At 32.4% G+C, this 22,218-nt stretch overlaps 1 protein-coding gene and 1 non-coding gene across 5 annotated transcripts in view; both read right to left on the bottom strand.

Moving 5' to 3' along the window:
- Positions 1 to 22,218, bottom strand: part of FSTL5 (follistatin like 5) — a 701,705-nt gene that overhangs the window by 197,329 nt on the left and 482,158 nt on the right. The gene's annotated exons all lie outside the window — the stretch shown is intronic.
- LOC113255848 (U6 spliceosomal RNA) lies at positions 5,767 to 5,871 on the bottom strand. The gene has a single exon (XR_003316468.1). It is a non-coding gene; the product is annotated as a U6 spliceosomal RNA (small nuclear RNA).

The following is a 22,218-nucleotide window of genomic DNA, read 5'->3' on the forward strand; positions in this document are numbered from 1 at the left end:
ATCCAAGAAACTAAATAAAACTGAAACTTGATAAATGCAAAGCAAATAATAATGATACCCAAGCACATTATAGTCAAACTGTGAAATTAAAAGATAAGGAGGCGATGTTTAAATCAGGCAGGAGGGGTGGGGGGGAGTGACACACTACATATAGTAAACAATAATGGGATTGACCATTCATTCTCGTTAGATAGAACATGAAATAAGAAAAAGAGGCCAAAAAACAATAGAATGCCATCTTTATATTATGAAAGAAAGTGAAAATAAAATTGTGAGTGCAGAATTATATATCTGGTAAAAATAACCTTTATAGATGAAGAAGTAGAGACATATTCAGATAAACAAAATAGAGAATTAATTGCTAGCTTATTTACTGCATAAAAAATGCTAAAAGATTTTCCACAGGATAAAAATAAACACATAAGTAGGGGCGCCTGGGTGGCACAGCGGTTAAGCGTCTGCCTTCGGCTCAGGGCGTGATCCCGGAGTTCTGGGATCGAGCCCCACGTCAGGCTCTTCCGCTATGAGCCTGCTTCTTCCTCTCCCACTCCCCCTGCTTGTGTTCCCTCTCTCGCTGGCTGTCTCTCTCTCTGTCGAATAAATAAATAAAATCTTTAAAAAAAAAATAAAAATAAATAAATAAATAAAAAATAAACACATAAGTAATACAAATATCATATATACGTTCATATAGTATATGAAATATTATATATAATACACAAATATAAATTTATATAATGTAAGTCATATATAATATTACATATAATGAGTATATTATATATATTAGACCACAGAAAGCACAAGTTAGAAAATATTTCAAGCTAAATGATAATTACAATATAAGATTTCAAAATCTGTGGGTTGTAGCTAATACGGAATATGTAGATTTAAATGGTGTATAGGAAAGTAAGAAAAATTTAACCTAAATTAGCTAAGATCTCACCTTAAGAAGATAGAATACATAAGCAAATTAAACCCATATTAAATAGAAGGGAAAATTAAATAAAGACAAAACAGAAACCAACACAATACAATAAAAACAGAAATATTAACAAAGCAAAATTTAGTATTTGAAAAGATTAATAAAATTGATCAAATATAACACCTATTATATACAAATTAAATAGATGCTATTATTACAGATGCTAAAGACATTCAAAGTTATAATAAAATCATTTTTTTAAGATTTTATTGCTTTATTTGAGCTAGGGAGAAAGAAAGAGAGAGAGCAAACATGGGGAGAGGAGGAAACAGACACCCCACTGAGCAGGGAGCCTGATGCGGGGCTTGATCCCAGGACCTGGGATTATAACCTGAGCTGAAGGCAGATGCTTAACCGACTGAGCCACCTAGGTGCCCCTATAATAAAGTCATGTTTTCCGGAACACTCTTATGTCAATAAATTTAAAATAGGAATTTTGAGTAATAGACAAATTGCTTAAAAATCGCTCAAGTTAAGTCAATGAATAGGAGATGAAATAGAAAATCTGAATATCTCTATATCTCTCAAAAACTGTATTTATTATCAAAATCTTCCCCCACACAGAAAGTTCAGAGTTAAGATGTTTTCACTAGTGAAACAAATGAGCTAATATACCAATCTTACACAAACTCTTCCGTAAGTAGAGGAAGAAAGCACACCTCAACATATTTTATGAGCTCAGAAAAACCTTGCTATCACAACATGACAAAACGTTACTAGAATAGAAAATTATAGCCTTTCATAAATATAGACATAAAAATAATATTAGTACTTGAAAGCAGCAACATATGTAAATGATGATACATAAAGGATAATACAGTATGAATGCCCAAGTAGAGTTATTCCAGGAACGAAGAGTTAGTTTAAGTCTTAATAAACAACATAATCTACTAAATTATCAGAATAACATTATCACCTTAAGAAATGAAGAAAAAAAATGCTGGACAATTTTCAACTCTCATGAATGATAAAATTCTCTGAATACCAGGAGCAGAAAATAATTACCTCAATCTGATAAGGGATATCTTAGTCATGACAATAAATCATGGCAAGTTTGCTTTTTCCAGGTAACCAATGTTGGTGGATATTATAAAAATCAACTTACAGTGAAAGATTAAGAGAAAATTCATAAGACCATCCCAATAACTGCTGAAAAATAACACATTTGATAGAAAAGAATCACCAATGGTAACATTTTCAGAACATTCAGAATAAAATAAACATCCTTTATCTGCCAACAGATATTCAAAATGCCTAGAGTAAAAATCATATTTAAGGGTCAAATCCTTAAAGCTTCCTTTTGAGACTTGTAAGAAGAGAAAAATTCCCATTATCATCGCTTTCATTCAACATGGTACTGGGGTTTTTAAAAGGTGCAGTAAGTCAAGGAAGAGAAATAAAAGCAGAGACAGGAAAGAAAGAGCCGTGCCAGTATTCACTGATGTTAGGATCAAATTATGAAGTTTCAATAAAGTATCAGGTGAAAATACATGTAACGCAGACACTTCTGTCTTCAACATAAGAAATATTGTTTAGAACAACACTTAAAGATTTCTTTTTTTAAACTTATGAAAAGATTTTTGAGGCAGAAAGCCTCAGATCCATTCCTAGCTTTATTTCTAGAGTTTCCTGATATACTCACAGAAATACCAAACATCACAAGGGGTGGTAGCAGTTAAAATTATATGTAATAACACACAGACACAGTTATACCGTAGGTTACATCTGGAATGTAACCTAGACCGTAGGAATTTGCTTAAATTCTTGGCCCATGTTTTATTTTATAAGGCACTGGATCCAGTAAGAAATTATATTAATGAAGACCATTGTCCTCATTCTCAAGTGCACTAACAAAAATGACAAAAGCATGGCTAAAAGGTGAATTTTTATTTTGTTTTTTAATTTTTAAATTCTCACTATTTACAAACATACATTCATTCCAATTACCCCATTTTTATTTCAACGTTCCTGTGGAATTAAATAAATGACCACCAAATGATCATGTATTTTAAAAAGTTAAATCTGACATACTGTATCTGGACTCTTTATAAAATATATTATGATGATTGTTCAAGATTATTTACAGTTTTTAGATTGGTTAAATGGAGTCCCTGTTTGTCAGAATATCATAGTGAAGTGTTATTTATATTATCAGTAAAATCATTTCCTGTGTAACTTTTTTAAAGATTTATTTATTTACTTTGAGAGAGAGGGAGAGGGAGAGAGAGAGGGGCATGAGCTCAGGGAGGAGCAGAGGGAGAAAATCTTTGAAGCCAACTCCCTGCTGAGCGGGGAGCACTGCAAGGACTCAATCCCACAACCCATGAGATCATGACCTGAGCTGAAACCAAGAGCTGGACCCTTAACCAACTAAGCTACCCAGGCCCCCCTGTGTGATTTTTGATAATAGTTTACTTTAAATTAGTTTTATGTTCAGTTTTTAGTGGTATATCTCTTTGTGTGTGGGTGACATGGTTTAGAAAAGAAGAAATAATAATAATAATAAAAGAAAAATGATAAAATCATGATACTGTATTTCATATCCCAAAGGATTGATTTCTGGCATGATATGATATTTCAAGTCAATTATAAATATCTCTTCATTTCTGTTAAAGAAGGCTATCACTTTTCTTCATTAAGTGGAACCTCTAAGAGCAGACTTGGGCAGAATATCTTGCACCCTTAGCTCGGAGAGCTTTAATTTAATGTATTTGAGATATTTGACATGGTAAAACTCCCAAGGACTTGCTTATACATCACAAATTTATTATTTCTCTTTAATTAAATTCACATAAGCTCTTAGGCAATTAAATTTGCAAGAGAAATTTTTAAGTGATAAGAAAGATTACAGGGATAGATGTACAAAAGTGGAATTTTCCAATACTGGTTACATACTATTTTACGTAAGACAAAGACAGTGGGGAAGATAAATGCTTCCTCATAAGAGATAAGATAGTTATTACTAATTAAGAAAATGCATTTGAAGCAATTACTAAAGGATAACAGCAGTAACTCTATTCATATTTTGAGTTTGCTCTGTCTGCCAAATTGAAGTGTGGACTTCTACTCCATAATTGACTGCACTAAATTTGATCCTCCCCACTTTTTTATATTAATAGGACTTATGCTAAGTTTTGAAAGCCTAAATGACTTCCAATCCTGAAATCCAGAGATAAGCACTTTTATTTTGATATTTTAATTTTTCTCTTCATGTATATATCCATAGACATAACAATGTAATTCATTTTAAAGATTGAAACTCAGGATATCTTCTGATATAATAATTTAGAGAATAATTAGAGAGAATAGAAAATTATGTGCCCTTCCAATCTGATGATTTTATAATGTATTTTTTCATTCTTATATATAGATACTTATTAAAAGTTTCTTTATATTATGAATAGAACTACCGATTTATAGTAATAGGTATCTATTTTGTTGTTGTTGTTGTTTTCCCCTTTTTCTTTACTTCTTTTTTTAAAATACTTTTTAATTTTTTTCCACATTTTTATTTAAATTCCAGTTAGCTAACACAGTGTAGTATTAGTTGCAGGTGTACAATATAGTGATTCAACACTTCCATACAAGTACACTCCTTAAATCCAGCCACCTGTTTTGCTCATCCCCCCATCCCCTCTGGCAACCATCAGTTTGTTCTCTATAGTTAAGGTGTCTGTTGTTTTTTAACCACAGCACATTAAAAACTTTATCCTTCAACATAAGATAATTACTTTCTGTGTGTTCATTATATTGAAGTGCTTATAGGAAAATTCCATTTCAGAATAGAAAACTTTGCACTGCTTGTGAAACAAAATGTCATCTACTCTGCAATAAGCATCTAGAAGACAGACTGAGGCTATTGCAAGATTAAAATAAGTATCCTCACTTCTGATCTGTATCAGTTTCTGTTCTGTAGAATGCTGTTCAGTTTGGACATATTTGCTGTATACAAAATTGAGTTGCAATCCTACGCAGAAGCCTGATGCAGTCCAGATTGGAAAAAGCAGAGAGGCAGGTGTTGTGGTGAATAACACGTAAGCTGTGGGGCCTCTTTGGCCTGCATCACAGCAGCTGCAGGTGGAGCCGAGGGAGGAAACACCAGTCCTAATTCTACTATGACTGTCAATAGCACACAGGGTTTTTCATTGATGGGATAGCAGAATAAAATATCCACCATATGGAAATGATAGCCTTCAAAAAGTTCTCTTTAATCATATGCAAATTATAGTCTCAATAAATTGACCATTTTTTCTGTATTTATCAGTTTTTAATAGCAGTATTTCACACTAATTTTAGGAAGTGTGTTTTTATCAGGTACCTTTGTGCAAAATATTGACCCTCAGAAACCTTAATGGTTAATTATATTGAATTAATTGTTCATAATTCACTGTATTTTTGTATCTATTACTATAGCACGTAAAACACAAATAGTGTATAATCAGATAATTTTCCACATGATAACTGGACATTATCAAATATTTTTCTGGAGTATTAAAATGGAATTGACTAAGATAATAGCATTTCTATTCTATAGATAATAAAACATATAATTTCACATCTGAAATACAAATTAGTATTATAAAAATTTTGAATTTATACTGATACTATTATACAGATATAGACTGAAATAGTTTTATGATGGCAACATATAGCAAAATAATTCATTTTTGATTCAAATATAATATACAAGGAAAATTAGACATGGATAAAAACATTCATATACAGACAAAATGATATGACTTTGGAGCCAACAAATCTGGCTTTTATTCTTTTCCTTTTTTTTTTTTTTATGGAAAGCTTTGTCTATTGATGTGTGTCATCCTTGTGCTAGGGCCATGCTAATCTCTGTATCATTCCAATTTAGTTTTAGTAATGCCAAGCAAGCGCCAAATCTGGGTTTTAATTCTGGCTTTACTTCTAGCTCCCTTTGCATGATTTTGGTTAAGTCAGTCTCTTAGCCTCAGTTTCTCATACATTAATTGGGGGGGGGGAGGGTAAGCATCTTTCCTTATTGAATTTGAATATCATGATTGAATGAACCAATATAATATAACACTTTCTTTTAGCACTGTGTCTATCATGTGATAGGCACTCAAAAAATGTTAATTCCCTTAACATATTTTTATTTTACTGATCGGATTTGAAAATCTATAATCTCTATGTTTTGAGTTATGGAGAATATTTTAGTTGTGGGAAATTGTTGCAAAAAAACCCAACAAATTGAACTTAAAATATCAATGAACCCTGATGAGTCTAAAGGCTTTCTTAAGGTGGAAATGTTATACTCTAATTAGAAATATGATCACAATGATAAAAACTGTTTAAAGGAAACACACAAATGGCAGCTCCAGTTTTTAAATTATGCCTAAAGAAAAATTACTATATAAAACGTAATTTCAAAGTATAATCATTTTACTTCCTCAGATTAACTGAAGATGAATGACAGCCATATTACTTTTAATGTGCAAAGAGATGCCAAAAAGGACATTGAAAATCACTTTAGTCCATTAAGGGTAACATTAAATCCCAATGAAATTTAAGTTTTAATTTTATAATGCATCTCAATCTGAAACCTTCATTTCTAATTAGTCATTTATTCCTTTGAACTTCCTATCAGGTTGGCTGTGTAATCTTAAGGCCTCAGTTACAATTTGTCACTTACTCATTTCTGATGTCAATATTCAGACTACTAATAGACAGCCATGTTATTCTGTTACCTGGAGCTACCAAAAAAACCTCACTGATCTCGAGGACCAATAAAGCTCTATATCTTATTGACTGCTTAGCATATTCGACTCAATAACATTTATCGGGAACTTCCAATGAAGATATCACTCTGGTTATTATATGTTACAAAATATGAACTAAGAAGCACTGTCGATGAGCAAAGACCTTGGACTATAGTGACGGAGCTAAGGCAACATATATATAGATATTTGTTAGAGTAGAAAGACATGGTCTCAATGAATCATTAGTAAAATCTAGGTTTGTTTTGTTTCTAGAGATCAGTAACGTTTAGGGTACACTCAGGCAGCAGAACCCTATGGCTCTCTATCATACATCTCACAAAAGGAATTTTTTCCTCCTTCCACCATTTGTCAAGTGGTTATAGGACTACCATTTACATCTCTACTCCAGCTCTGTTTTCTATCCCAAGTCGCAGCAAACATTTCCCAACATATATTTCATTAGTAAGGAATAATAAAGCTATAAGAAATTATAGGAAAATCAATATATAGGTAACTTACTAAAAATGTTTTTAATGAGGAGAGCAATCTTGAGTAGAAGAAAATGGGACTTTTTTTTTCAAGCCAAGGTATAAATTTTGGTTTGAATCAGTTTATGACAAAATTATTGAGGAGTCTGGTTCCTGGTCAAAAATCTATGTGTGATCTTTCAGGTCTGACCACAGGCAGTAACAAAGATTTTGCCTGGCTGACTTTGCAAGAGAAAGCTGCCTTTCCCACACCAGACTCAGAGCACAGACAGTGCACTGCCATCTCTATAGACAATTACAGTCAAGAACTCAGGATCCCTTGGCACGCCATGCTCTTATCTATATCACTAGCCCCAAGCACATCCATTAGGTACTTTCATCAGAACCTATGTCAGAAGCACTTCTGACAGGCACCTCTGCTGAGACCTCTTTATGGGGAAAAGGGTGGGAGGGAGGGACTTGAAGACACTTTTTTCTATTCTGGACTCAGTCTTTAGTACTTTGCCACTCTTTTTTTTTTTTTTTTTAAGGTTTTATTTATTTATTCGACAGAGATAGAGACAGCCAGTGAGAGAGGGAACACAAGCAGGGGGAGTGGGAGAGGAAGAAGCAGGCTCATAGCAGAGGAGCCTGATGTGGGGCTTGATCCCATAATGCCGGGATCATGCCCTGAGCCAAAGGCAGACGCTTAACTTCTGTGCCACCCAGGCGCCCCAGTACTTTGCTACTCTTAGCCCTTACCCATCCCTTCCCTCCTCCACCCAAGTCCATAAAACTTGCAGGATCCTTTTATTCAGCTTCTCTTGGGAGTGAGGCAATTACTTCATTTTGGCTAGCAATTCACCATGTTCATGCTGATCCATCTGACCTTTGACTGGTGCCATTTTCCGGAGAAAAATGGAACACTTTTGGGAGAGTAGGCACTTTCTCTAATTTAGCCTCTTGCTTATATTTTTACACAAATTGACTAAAGGCTTGTATGTTACATTCATCTTGGCTCGTTCTGTCCATCAGTTACTATGACACCTCACAGCTGAGCAAGCTCCAGTTCAGCTCAGCCCTTGACGTTGTCTACCATCCTTCAGCCTTTCTTGTCTGTCAAACTGGGATAGTGATACCTTTCTCATCGTAAGTATAAGAGATGACATAAGTAGATTTCCTAAGGTAAAACTGAAACTCAGTTACAGAGATCTCAAAACCATAATTATAACTGGAAACTTGAAGGATCTCCAAAACAGTAAATAACAGTGATTGAAGATATGAATCATTTTACACTTGGTTACATTTTTATAAATATGAACCATCTTGCATCTTCAAACTACACATGTTTTCTACAGGATGTCCTGTAGAACATCCTCTACAGGATGACTTCAAAGTCAACATATTTATGTGTAAACCGTATTCTAATTCCAACAAGAAACCAATTCAGAAGATTCTCCCATTTTTACCAATAGTACTAGGTAATATAGTACTACTAGTACTACACTATTATTGTCACTAGGACCCAAGCCTTTGAGTCCTATTTTGTCTCTGCTTTTTCCCTGATTTGTTGACAGAACATTGTTTCTTCTGCATTTGTGATAGAGACAGACCCTCACTTGCCATCTATACCTGTTATACGAATAGGAATCTGATACAAAATGTCATCTTGTCTTTCCCCAACATTTCTGTAATGTATTTGCTCATTAACAAACAAATAAGCAAAACTTAAGCAAATGAATTTCTTACAGGTCAAATTAATATTATCAGATGCACCCAGGCATTTTTCAGTATTGATTTAGAGTCAAGAAAATTTCATTCTCCACCATTATCTTATACTAAGAGCCACTATGGCAATGGAGTTGGTTGATTCTATGCTTCCTGAATATTATTTGTCCATTTCTGCCTTCATAAAATGTCCTTATAATTGAAGTTTCTGCATATTGTTTAGAATTATCCTGTTCCTCCTAATTCTTCAAGACCGAAGTGTGAACTTTCCTATCAATATTTTGGTCCACTGATTCATAATCTTTTCTTCTATCAATAATTCATGTGACCCACAACACTAATTTGGTACCTGATGCTTTGTTATTTCATTTATTTTACAATATAAGTAGTATTCACAGTGCCTCATAGCTTTCTTAGGAATACACAATTACAACAGTGTTTTGACTAGACAACTTCAATAATAAAAAAAGTATACATTAATTATTCATTTAAGAAGTATATTTTCAAATTTGAACTGCTACCTGAATAAACTTGGTAATAAAGCAAATTGTATAAGAAATTTCAACATATTATTTAACTGGAACCTAGCCATTTCCTTTAAGTCTTGATTTATTCTTAATTTATAGTATCCTAATTTCTCTCATTTAAAGTTACCTCTAATTTAGAAATATATCGAAATTTTAGCCGGCTCATGTAAGATTTATTTTAGTGTGTGACAAGGTCGACTCCAACTGCAATGAAAACAACTCTTTTTACCTGATTGCCATTCCACTGCACAAGGGTAACTTCTTTTTTGTGTTGTCTTTTTAGAGGAAAGTAGATTCAAGGAAACATGGTTGCAATGGAATATTTAGAGATCTGTGTGTACAGTTTAAGTCTTGAAAATTGATATCATTTAAGGCTAATAAGATTTTTTTTTCTAAGTAAATTGCATGACCAAATATGTCTTTCTGTTAATGTAATTGTATTCTTTTGGGTATTCCTCATCAGATTGTAATTTGTATATTCTACTCTATTAATTTGTGTCATGGAAAACATATTTCATGTAATATTAAGAGTCCGAAATAAAAGGAACATTTTCTTGACAATTAATTTTGTTTTTCATTTAGAAGGTGAATATTACATTTTCTTATGAAATATTCATTGGTGTTATATATACTTCTAATTTATTTGAAAGTTGATTTTTCAGTTCTTTGTTTAATAAAATATTCAGATATAATAGGATAAAATCTTATTAGCAAATGAACAAGGGAATTTTAGTGAGGACAAAAGGAATGGAATAAATATTCCTGTGAAGGAAGGAGAATTAAATCTTATTAAATTTTTACTATTTATCTTGTGTTAGTTTAAAGATGTATGTTTCATTTAATATAATTTTTCACGAATCTGTAAGGTAAGTTTCTGGAAGACCTTTTATTTTCTTTACAAATAAAAAGGTTGTGACTTGAAGAGATTTGATGACTTGTCAACATTCAATTACTAAGGAGCTGACAGGGCAATAACTTCAGGGTTTCATGGGTGCATCTCTCTCTTGGGCCAGGGATTATGTTAAAGTCTTCTAAAGGTCTTAATACAGCAGAGGCAATTGAGTGCCTCCACCTCCACACACACAAAAAAAGCTGTTTCTAACGCAGAATTTTATCACTAAGTAGTATAAATAATAGCTCACTTTTATACAGTTATATTGCTGGAAATGAATAGCACACTTTACCAAAATATCCTGCTGGAGTGTATAGGTACTGTAGATCCGTGGAGCTTAAAACATTGTTGAAGTGCAACTTTAAAAGAGTTAAAATACAATTCCAATAAAAATATAAAATTAACAGGAGACAAAGATTTATTTATCTCAACAATAGGGGAACCAGCCAGATGGTAAAGCTAGCTTAAATTCCATTTGAAGAACAGATATTTATATAATTTGGGAAAGGCATGCTGATATAAGTTCGTGAAGTTTAACATAAAAGTGGTTAATCATTATTTTGGAGTTATCTTTTCCATAGAACAGAAATTATTTGCATTCACATGCATATTCACAGAGTCTGTGCCCTAATAAGTAGTTAATGGACAAATTACATCCCTGAAGAACTGAACAATCCTTAGGTGGGAGTGTAGCCCATACTTCAATATGATCTTGAAAAATATGTCATTATTACATATCTTTGTAACATAAATTGTCCCAAGCAACTGACTCTAGACCATCAGGCAGAAGACGGCCCCCTAGTTGGTTACCCTAACCCAAAGTATGAAACAACATCATAACGTATTGCAACCATGGTTAGCCCAGTTTGTTTCTCTCTAAAAATTATATTGTCCTTGTTTACCTCATACATTGAAGATCGTCTGTATTTTTTATGCCAATTTTTCTTGCCATAAATGAAAGGAACTCTTATATCTGTAAACTCTAGAATCATAGATGACATAATATGTCCCCTGCTATTAACTCATATATATTTGTTGACTCTGTAAACATTCATTGATAAGTTGTTAAAGGTTCACATTCACCTAAATCATTAGACTTACATATGCCATAGTGGAATAGAAATAAATAAAATAAGGGAGGAATTAATATCTGCCTTTGGGACAATACCTAATTAATTATTTTTAGACAAAATTTGTAAAATCACAATATATTTTCCCCATTGAAAGAAGGTTTTATAAATCACAATAATGTCAGCGTGAATATATTTGAACATTGGTTATATAAATTTAAGAATGTTTACTAGACTTATCTATCATAAATATAATTATTTTCAGTAGGAAAAATGGTAATTTATATGCAATTGCCAATTAACATGCTTCACTAATATAACTGATTTCACATACCTCTGCATCAAGTTACTTGGGTGAACAAAAAATTTTTTAAAAAGTGTTATTTATTAGTAGTGTTTTTGTATTATTTTAATAGTGTATACTGTTAGGAAGAAAATATCTGATAAATTCCCAACCTCTGCCAAATCCTGCTAATTGAACAGAAATGAAATAACAAATCATTGAAGGAACAACAAAATTGGATTTTATAATTTCTTTTCTTTTTGGTTAATCACTTCTAATAGCCTTCCTAAATTTCCCTTTCTAAAACACTGGATACTCAGAAGGATAATGTTGATAGCATATATAAATACTGTTACAAGCAGAGATATCTGTGATACTATTTCTTTATTTTAGATTAAACTGTAACTTTTGCTTCTTGCACAAAAGGAGAAAGAAAAAGAAAATAAGAATTAACGATTACTGTTAAAGTGATGGGTTGTCTTTCTATATTAAACAATCTCCACCTATTATGCCTTAAATTATATAAGAAGATTTTGATTTTGAACCTTAGGTTAGTTGGTGGCTGTGAAGTGATTATACCATTGAATTGCCCCTCAGTTTTTTAAAAATAAATTGTGTAGCAAAATATGCCTCTTACAAGCTGGGTGTTATTTAAAAGGTTAGGAAGAAGTTAACTATAATTAGAGGGCCAAGGAAAGTCTACTGTGAAATGAATGGCCTGTACTTTAGGAGGTCGGTAAGATCAACTGCCATTAGTTATAAATCCTTTAAATGGTGCTTGTTATTCTCCTTTGATATGAAACTGAAAAGTTGCCTACAATTTTATAGGTGGATTATTTGCTTAAATTATAGTTCTATCTGCAAATATGGACCAAGGTGACTGGAGAAAAACTGTAAAGAGAACCAAAATCATTATTGAAATTCTGCAGTTAAAAGTCAATTAAACATCATCATGTGTATGAGTATAAATATGTTGGTTTCTCTTGTGTTGAGAAGTAAGTTAATGTATTTTTTTTAATGATACATTTCAATGCTTGGCAAATATTAAGTATCCATCCATCATCACATTGTGTTATATGTTATAAATGCAAATGTATACGTTTATAATCAAATGCAAAAACCTGGTTTTATTTGATATATTCAAACCCTTTATTAATATATTAATAATTTTAAGCCCTTTATTAACCTATTATCTTTGCTAACTCTTATATATAACTCCATTAAATATACCATGTTATCTCAAGCCTGTTTTACTCTTTCCTAGGAATACTTGTCTGCCACTCCTTCACCTAGCTCTCATCTCTACCACAAGACTGGTGTATTCTTAGAAGTCTTCTGTGACTCTGAAACTTAAATTTGACTTCCCTTTTCTATTCTTTATATATTTGCATATAAAATAAACAAATATATATAGATGGTCTCCAATTTATGATTTTTCAAGTTACCATGCTGTGAAAGCAATACACATTTTGTAGACACTGTACTTCAAATCTTAATTTTGATATTTTTCTGGGCTAGCTCTGTGTGCTACTCATACTCCTGGTGATGGCTGAGCAGCAGCCGTGAGCCACAGCCCCAAGTCAATCATGCAACCATAAGGACAAAACCCATACACTCAAAATCATTCTGTACCCGTACAGTCATTTGTTTTTCATTTTCAGTGTCGTATTCAGTAAATTACATGAAATGTTCACCACTTTATTATCAAACAGGCTGTATGATAGATGAGTTTGCTTAACTGTATGCTACTATAAACATTTGGAGCATATTTACAGTAGGCTGGGCTAAGCTATGATGTTCAGTAGTCTAGATGTACTAAATGCATTTTCCACTTAAGATATTTTCAATTTACAATGGGTTTATTGGGAGGTAACCCCACCATAAGTTGAGGAAGATCTGTATTTAGGAAACTTTCATACTGCATTATTAAATGTAACGCAGTTATGTTCTTTTTTGATTCTTTCAATCTGTGAGATTTTCAAGACTGGAATGATGTCTCTTATGGGTATATCTTCAGCATTTAACTGAGTGCCTGGAAAAGTGTACCAGTTAAATCAACACTTGTTGAATACATGAAGATTAAACAATGACCAAATATGTGTTGCCCCTCATCTTTTTCTCCTCCCGCCCCTTATTGCATATGAGAGGAGATTAAATTGAAACTGTAGTAAAAAATCAATACGTTTAATGAGAAATGTTATTAAAGAAATGGAATCCAGAAATTGTTGAGCTGTGTTAGGCTTAAATGATTGACTGCCAATAAACATCAGTTGATTGATAACCCTGCATGTAGCTGCAAGAAGTAAATAAAGTCTCTAGCAAGACGTTGAATATAAGAAGTTTACAAATAAGCTCAATAAGGCATAATTGTGAATATCAGCAATATCACTATGTCATTTATTATTTGTACATTTGAATTTTATTATCTCCTAAGTGTCAGTACAGGGCTAACATCATAACCCAAAGTTGAATATGTAAAGGTCCTTGAGCTCAGAGTTTCTAGTCTAGAGAAGAAAGGCAAGAATGTTAATAGTTCTATTATGATGCAACAAGTATGGTAATTGTTAGACAAAGAACTTAAAAAAAAAGTCAAATTTAGACATAAGAAGCATTTATCTACTTGTAAAGAATGCACTGGATTTCGGTAAATTAAAAAAAAAAAAACAAGGGAAAGTTTTCCAGTAGAGAGAAGAATGTGTTTGAGAATGGTAATAATAATACAACTTGATAGTCAGAAAACAGCTAGTGTTTTGGAGGGGTTGTAGGAAAGAATGAATATGTATGAACAGTATGAAGAATGAATAAAGAAATAGGCTTTCCATAATAAGCTAAATAATTTGAATCTTTTTCTGTTTTTCATGAAAGCTACAAGCATCCATTAATGGATTTTAAAGACGAATGCAAAATGGCCAAATATAAATTTTATGAGGCTCCGTCCGCCTGTAATATGAAGTGCAGTTTAAACTGGAGGGGTGGTCTCAGTAGGAAAGGATCAAGTTTGAAGGTGAGAAATGACGAGCTTAAACTAAGGCAGCCATAGTGGAAATGAGATGACAGAAGAGATTTAAGATAAATAAAAAAGTTAAATTCACAAGGTTTTGTAACAGATTAGATCTGCGGGACAAATTGAGAGAGAACTTGAGCAGGACTCCGTTCTGGGCTACAATGACATGGAATAGGAAACACTACAAATGTTGCAGGTTTGGGGATAAAGATAATTGGTCTGAATTTTGATGTGGGAAACAAAGGCAAAAGAATTAAATTTCCTTACTACTTACAGCCCACTGACAAGTCTTTGAAACAGGCAGAGTGACATTCTTCTAGGAACTCAGCTGCCTCCATGTTAATACTTTGCTAAGGGCAAAAGGCAATCCTGGCCCAACCACCAGGGAAGTCTAACATCCAAATTCCTTTGGAAACTTCCTTTATCTCTACTCCCCAAGATATATGTTGGCAATCATCCTGAAAGCATATGACCCACTGATATACATCTGAAGGGTCCCATGACTATGGTTTTACTAGACAGTAATAAATGACATTTTCCTAACAATACCTAGCCCCCTCAAGGTCCTGGAAACCTTGCTTCCAAAATTGCTTAGAGTCTTATGCTATCCCTAATCCCCTCCCAACTTGAAAGTATACAATCATCCATTCCTCAGGACCCCAGGGCAGCTCTTTCTGCCCATGGATCCCATCCCTGTGCTTTAATAAAACAACCTTTTTGCTCCAAAGATGTCTCAAGAATTCTTTCTTGGCCCTCAGCTCCGAATCCCAACATCTTTCTTACATCAGATTTCACACATTCAAATAAAAAAAAAAAAAAAAAAGAGAGAGAGAAGAGAAATTTTAAATAGAATTATAACTTAGAATGTATCAGTTAAATATAGTAGTTGAAGCCATGGGTTCAGACATATGATGAAAAAAATAGCTTCATCAATTTAAGAATCTATATCGATATTTAGCAAAAGTTCTTATTGAGGAAAAAAAAAAGAATGTCATGGTAAAGTCATGTTTCCGTGTTAATATACTTCATAAACTTATTAAAATAACATGATCTGTTACAACTTTGAAACCTGAACCTGAAATTGAAAAAAAATACATTACCAGGTACTCACAAACTAGTATGTGAATATTTCATTCATTCATCCATACATGAACATTTCATTTTTATATATTGCTATTCGCAAGAATAAGTTCCAAAAGAATATGGCCAAAGACATTTAAAAATATATTTTAAATTACTGATTTTAATACTTTCTTAAGAAGCGAATTGTAATATTCAGTGTTCCATTATATAAGCAGAATAAAGTAATTTAGGAATAATATTCATTTTAAAGCAGCATGCTCTCAGGCAATGTTTATGATCACACGCAATTTCACCAATTTAACAACTATATAGGTGGAAAATGAATGCATGTTGCATGTTTGATATTTGTGGAAGAAATCCAACATCTTTAGCCTTGCCAATGCTGCTTGCCTTCTTTGGCTTGGAAGATTTCGAATCATAAATATTCTCCAATTCTCCTTGGATTTTAAGAGCTACAATGACCTCAGGCTTATATTAAAAATAAATTAGTGATAAAAATTACATGGTGAATAATGTGTTATATTACAAACATTAAATGTCTACATTTTTAGTTAGGGGGTAAAAAGAAATGGATTGTTTATAGTCTAGAGAAAAAGGTCGATAACTTCCTTTTTAATAACTAGTTTTGATGTTATACTCCAATATGTTCCATATTAAAATAGAACACTATAGGTTTCTAAAAAGTTAAAATGAAATCTTGCTAACTAAATTGTTTTTATTGGTGATATATAATTTGGGTTCTGTTATCAATGAATAGCCTAAAGGGTAAAAATGCCCCTTTTGTATATATGAGAACTTTAAAATTCATAGATTTAAGGGGAAAAGTTATATCTTCACACTGTTGTATTAAACCTGAGTAACAGAGTCAGAATTCTCTACTACTAAAATCACTTCTTTCAGTCTTTGGGAACTAAGTATGACTTGGGGATTTGACTTCTAAATTTGAAATTCAATACATATTCTGAAACATTTTTTTCATCAGAATAAAGCATAGCATTCTATATTAAGCATTTAATGGCCTTAAAAATCCAGACATATTAAAATAAAATTAACAATAAAATTTTATTTTATTAAAGTTTTTAATTTGGTTAAAATTTTATTTATTGTGCTATGATATGTTATCTCTCAGTGCTAGTTTTGCCAGCTACGTACGTACTAGGAAACCTAGCATTAAAAAAACAAACAAAAACTAATACGCAAACTGCCACATCTACAATTAGATTCTGATTTTAGTTAAAGTGATTATTTCAACTGGTTTATTGTTTGTGAGTGATTTATCATTTTTCAAGAGAATGCTTTGCTTTAAATGGAAGTTAACTGTACATGGTGAGAATTGCTTCAGATAAGCCACAGGGATAGAACTATCTTAAAAATGATCAGAAAAACAGATGAATCATTGAACTCTATCTCTGAAACTAATAATACACTATATGTTAATTAATTGAATTTAAATAAATTTAAAAAAAGAATAATCAGAAAACAAATCAGACTGAATAATAAATAAATAAATTAATTAATTAATTAAGTAAGTAAAACTTAGCAGAATATTTAAGGATAGGCCTATTAATGCAAAATACACAGTCAAAGAAATAAGTTGAGGACTGATAAAACTACCAAAGGAACAGAGTTGTTGTACAGAGCTGCTCCATTTTGAATTCAGATGGATAATCATATTTAATCAATGCTGAAAAACAAAAGTATAAAGAAAAAAGTAGAACATCTTCTATTCTCTTAGATGAACATGGATAGAGTAGAGATTGATGTCCTGTTCCTCCTTTGTAACAGAAGGCTAAGCAGTACACCTAGCTAAACAGTGGTATTTACCAGTCTCCCTGGTATAGTTATTGCAGTTTTTACTCATTGGTGGCCCATAAACAGTTGCAGGACTTCCAGGAATAAGTTCCTTTATCTTTTACCTGCTTTATACTGCTGTGGGTCTGGACTATAGAATGATGGAATATACACCAGTGGCAGGAGCTACAACAGCCCTCTTGATCCCTGAGATGACCTTAATGATAAAAGCCACACTCTTGGAATGACAGAAAAGAAGATGGAGGATTGAGGTACGGATGCTCATGGAGCAATCAGCCCAGCTATGGAAGGTATATTTTAGGAAAGAATAAACTCCTCTGAATTTAATCCACTATTTTTCCTAGTCTCTTCTCAGTGCAAGACACAATTATTAACAGGTTAGACAAACGTAAAAGAAACAAAAATCACAGAATGAATGTTAAGATGGGGAAAAAAATAAGGAATCTACAAAGCCAATGTATTAAATTCACATGAACTTTTAATAGTTCCAACATTTAATCTCAGTGATGGAAGCCACAGTATCATTTGTAAGAAAAGGTTTCATGCAGTATTTAAGCCAATTTGACTTTCATCTAAAGAGAATGCCAGACATAGTAAATAAAATGCAGCACCTAATTAAAGTTGAATTTCAGACAGACAAGAATGATTCTTGTATGAAGTATATCCCATGCAATATTTGGTATATACCTAGAGCAAAAAAATATTTATTGTATATCTGAAATCCAAATGTATCTGTGAGTTCTGCATTTTAACTAGCAAGTCTACCTTTAAAGTTGTTGAAAGTCATAATAATAGAAATTACATCAGGTTATTTCAAAATAATATTTTCATAGGGCTTTACATTTGTTATTAAGCATGATCAACAATGCCATATTGAATTAAGCTACGGATAGTGATAAAATAAATAACTTATATTTTATGTTCAACCTGGTATGCATCATTGAATTTTATGACAATCCCTCCTTTTATAGATGAAGAGGCTGTAACAAATTGGTTCAATCAATTTGCTGTGATTGCAGAGCTAATAAGCGGCAAAACTAGGATTGGAATCTAAGAACCAGCTCAAGAGAAGCAAGGTTAACAGAATAGTCATGTTCTAAACCTCACAGCTCCTCGTCTCCATCCCCTGGTCATAACTCATCAGACCAGGATTAGGACTCAGGCTCAATCACAATCATGCCAGAAATGTAGTTTGTGTGCCAAGTTCCACCCAAAGCAGGACAATGAAAGTAAACCAATGATTGTTTGGAGGAACTTATGCAGAAAGAGGACTGAGGACACATATACAAGGGAAAATATATGAATATATAGTAGCTGAGTGAATTTAATGGCATATCTTTAAAGCAGAGATTAATACAAGACTGCTAATAGGAAGCGAAGTCAGCATGATTCCTAAATCTGCACTGAATTGAAAAAAAGAAAAAAATCTTCCAGTTTCAGTGACTATAACTGGAACAAATTTGGTGGGGGCACTTCCTGTTAGTTCCCAAACTCTCATATTACCATATGTGTTCTAACATTGAATTCCTGTTGCTTTAGGTAGGTTGAGTGTTTCTGTGCTGTTGAAACCTATACTAGGAAGAAGAGAAGAAAGAGGAAGAGTTGGGGAGGAGGACAAGAGAGAAAAGAAACGAAAGAACCTACTTTAACTGAACATTTACACTATGACTTGTAGAGTGTTACCGGTTTTAAAATCCTTTTTCTCATTAGTTCTCATGCAAAAATGAGTTCATTGTAGTGTTATCTTCAATTTACAGATATGGAAGGTGGGCATAGGCAGGTTAAATAATTGAAGACACATCACTCCCAAGAAACTGACTGTTAATTGGAATCCAGACCATCTGAATCCCCAGCCCATCTTGCAAACCACTGTATCACTGCCTCTGGTAGTTCAGTAGTGTTCTTTTATTCATTTGGTATAAAACATAAGACAGGTCAAATGAAAGGCTTCTAACCACAGATAAGAGCAGAGAATATAAAAGCTACTAGTAATGTATAGGGGCCAGAATTATTTGAGATACTTTTTGCAAAGGGTAGCAAAAAATGACAGTCCATCTCACTTCCATGCAGTGGTCAAACTCAAGAATTGGAGTCAATCATGCCATATAAACATTCCATCTGTACCACTTATTCACTCAATAGCCTTGGGTGAACAACTCTGTTAGCATAAATCCCCACATATGTAAATGAGGGTAAGATGTCCTGTTTTTAAAAAAAAAAAAAAGCTTCCCTATTCCACGAAGTTGTCTTGAGGCCTAATAAGATAATTAAATAGTGACATAATGAGAATTAATATGAATCTATCCTACTAAATAAATAAAATTGTATTTACAATGCACGGGAGGGAGATTAAAAACATACAGGATTTCTTCTGCAATTAAGAATGGGAACAAATGGATATAAAAAAGGAGGGATAATTATGCTTTTAAAAATACATCTATATTATTTTAATCTTTTGCAATCAGAAAGTATTTATGTATTGCCTAGGTAAATACATATTAACTCCTACCAAATATATATTAAAGAATCAGAAAGAATATGGAAAATTGTCATCGACTACTTTTGACATGAAAAGCACTTATAATTTTAATCTTACATAATTTAATGGGACTTAAACCCACTCTTGTGGGAATAAATATATACTAATTGGGTATAAAACTGACTCATCTCTGGAAGTTTCAAAAGTCCTCTTTGCTTATAAACAAAGAATGAATTTTACATTAGTAAGGTCATCTTGATCTTTCAACACATCCAAAATCTATAGCTAATGATGAAACATACATTTTAAGAAGATATAATCATAGATGTTTCTTAACACATTAAACCCATAAAATTATTTGGAGAACATTCTTAGAGGCAAACAATAGAACCCATTCTAGCTAGTTTTAAGCAGGAATGCCATTTGATGAAGATATTACGCAGGTCATAGGATACCCAGAACAGAGTGTCATCCTTAGGGAATGAGAAACCAAGAAAAAAGTACAAGCCACATGTTGAGACTGAAGCTGAACACTGATCAACTCCAGAACTTTTATCACTGATGTCCTTGCAAGTAGGATCTGCTGCACAGCACTCACCAGGAAGGAAGGATGGATGCAGAGAGTGAATTCTGTAAAGCACCTGGTATTCCCTGTTCTTGCTTACATAATGAAGTCTTATTCAGCAGTGTCTTTGTTAGAGCCTTATTCACATATCTGCTCCCTAACTGCAAAGAAGGCTAATTAAGTAAGACTTTGATTTCTGGCTTGGGAACACAAAGAACCAAAGCACCGCCAAAATATTTGAAGGGTTGTTCAAAAGATGTTGAGTAATCAGATGACACATCAGATGTCCACTAGAGACAGTACTGACTCTCTCTCTATGCACACATATATATAATAAACTATATAATAATAATAATAAACTATTTATTATAACAAATTATTTATATAATAAATTTACATGTTAAATTTATATAATAAATTTATTATATAATAGTTTATTATATAACATATATTTATTATATAATACAATACATTTATTATAATAAATTTATTATATAATAAACTTATATAATAAATATAATACTATATATACTCTAATACATGGCTGACTATATAATAGTTTATTATATTTAATGCAGTTATATATATAACTATATAGTTAATTAACTAAAATAAATTATAAATTCTATATACAGATGGATAGATGGATATAGGTAGATATTTACATAGCGAAGTCCTTATTTTATAGCAGACTTTAAGCAGAAGTAAGTATAAAACAAAACACAATGAGTAATATTTTATACCTTTTACTTCACACTTTGGTTATATTGGTAAATGTGTTTAAATGAAAACACCAGTAGTATATTGGGAAATTAAATAAATATGCCTTTCAAAGTTATCCCTGCAGTTTCATTTGGAATGCTGGTAGTTATATGTATACTATAGGTTATGAACATTTGTCCAACTTATTTAAATATGACCTGTAATGAAATTGAAACTTTCTAAATCTTAAAAATGTTCTTAAAATTCTCAAAATTTATCTGCTCTATGAAACGTAACCAATAAAAATCCAATTTATTGATGCCAGAATTTATCTAACGCTTACATATATTTTGGATACCTAACTTATCTACAGTCATTTTCTTAGAAATTTCAAGTTTTTAGAACAGAGTCAGAAGTTAGGAAATACACAAAATTGTTTACAAGATACAGGCACAAGAATGTGCCTACTTTTACAATTTTTCCAAAGATTACTCATAACATACCCTTCCTTACTGAAACAATTCAAATGAGCTTATTTTGAGGTAATCAAACCATAGCACCATAGAATAGATGGGTCTCTGGACATAACAGTGGAAAACTTGATAGTAGGAATGAAAGTAGAAAATAAAAGGTAAAATGTAGACATAACAACATATAAGCAAACCCATGCCTCTCAAAGATTGTTGAATGCTGCTGAGATTATACCTACTCTAATGCACAGTGTCTTGATATCTTAAGAATTAAATATTATTCTCCATGTACTCCCTGAAGAAATTTCACGGATGTAAGCAAATTTAGAAAAAAATTATTAAACAAAAACATTAAAATTGGAAAGCTTCCGTTGTGAATCATTTGAGGACATTAAACAGAAATGACTCTCTTAGACCTGTGTTTT

This window comes from Ursus arctos, unplaced genomic scaffold (genome assembly GCF_023065955.2).
Source record: "Ursus arctos isolate Adak ecotype North America unplaced genomic scaffold, UrsArc2.0 scaffold_11, whole genome shotgun sequence".
Taxonomy (NCBI): domain Eukaryota; kingdom Metazoa; phylum Chordata; class Mammalia; order Carnivora; family Ursidae; genus Ursus; species Ursus arctos.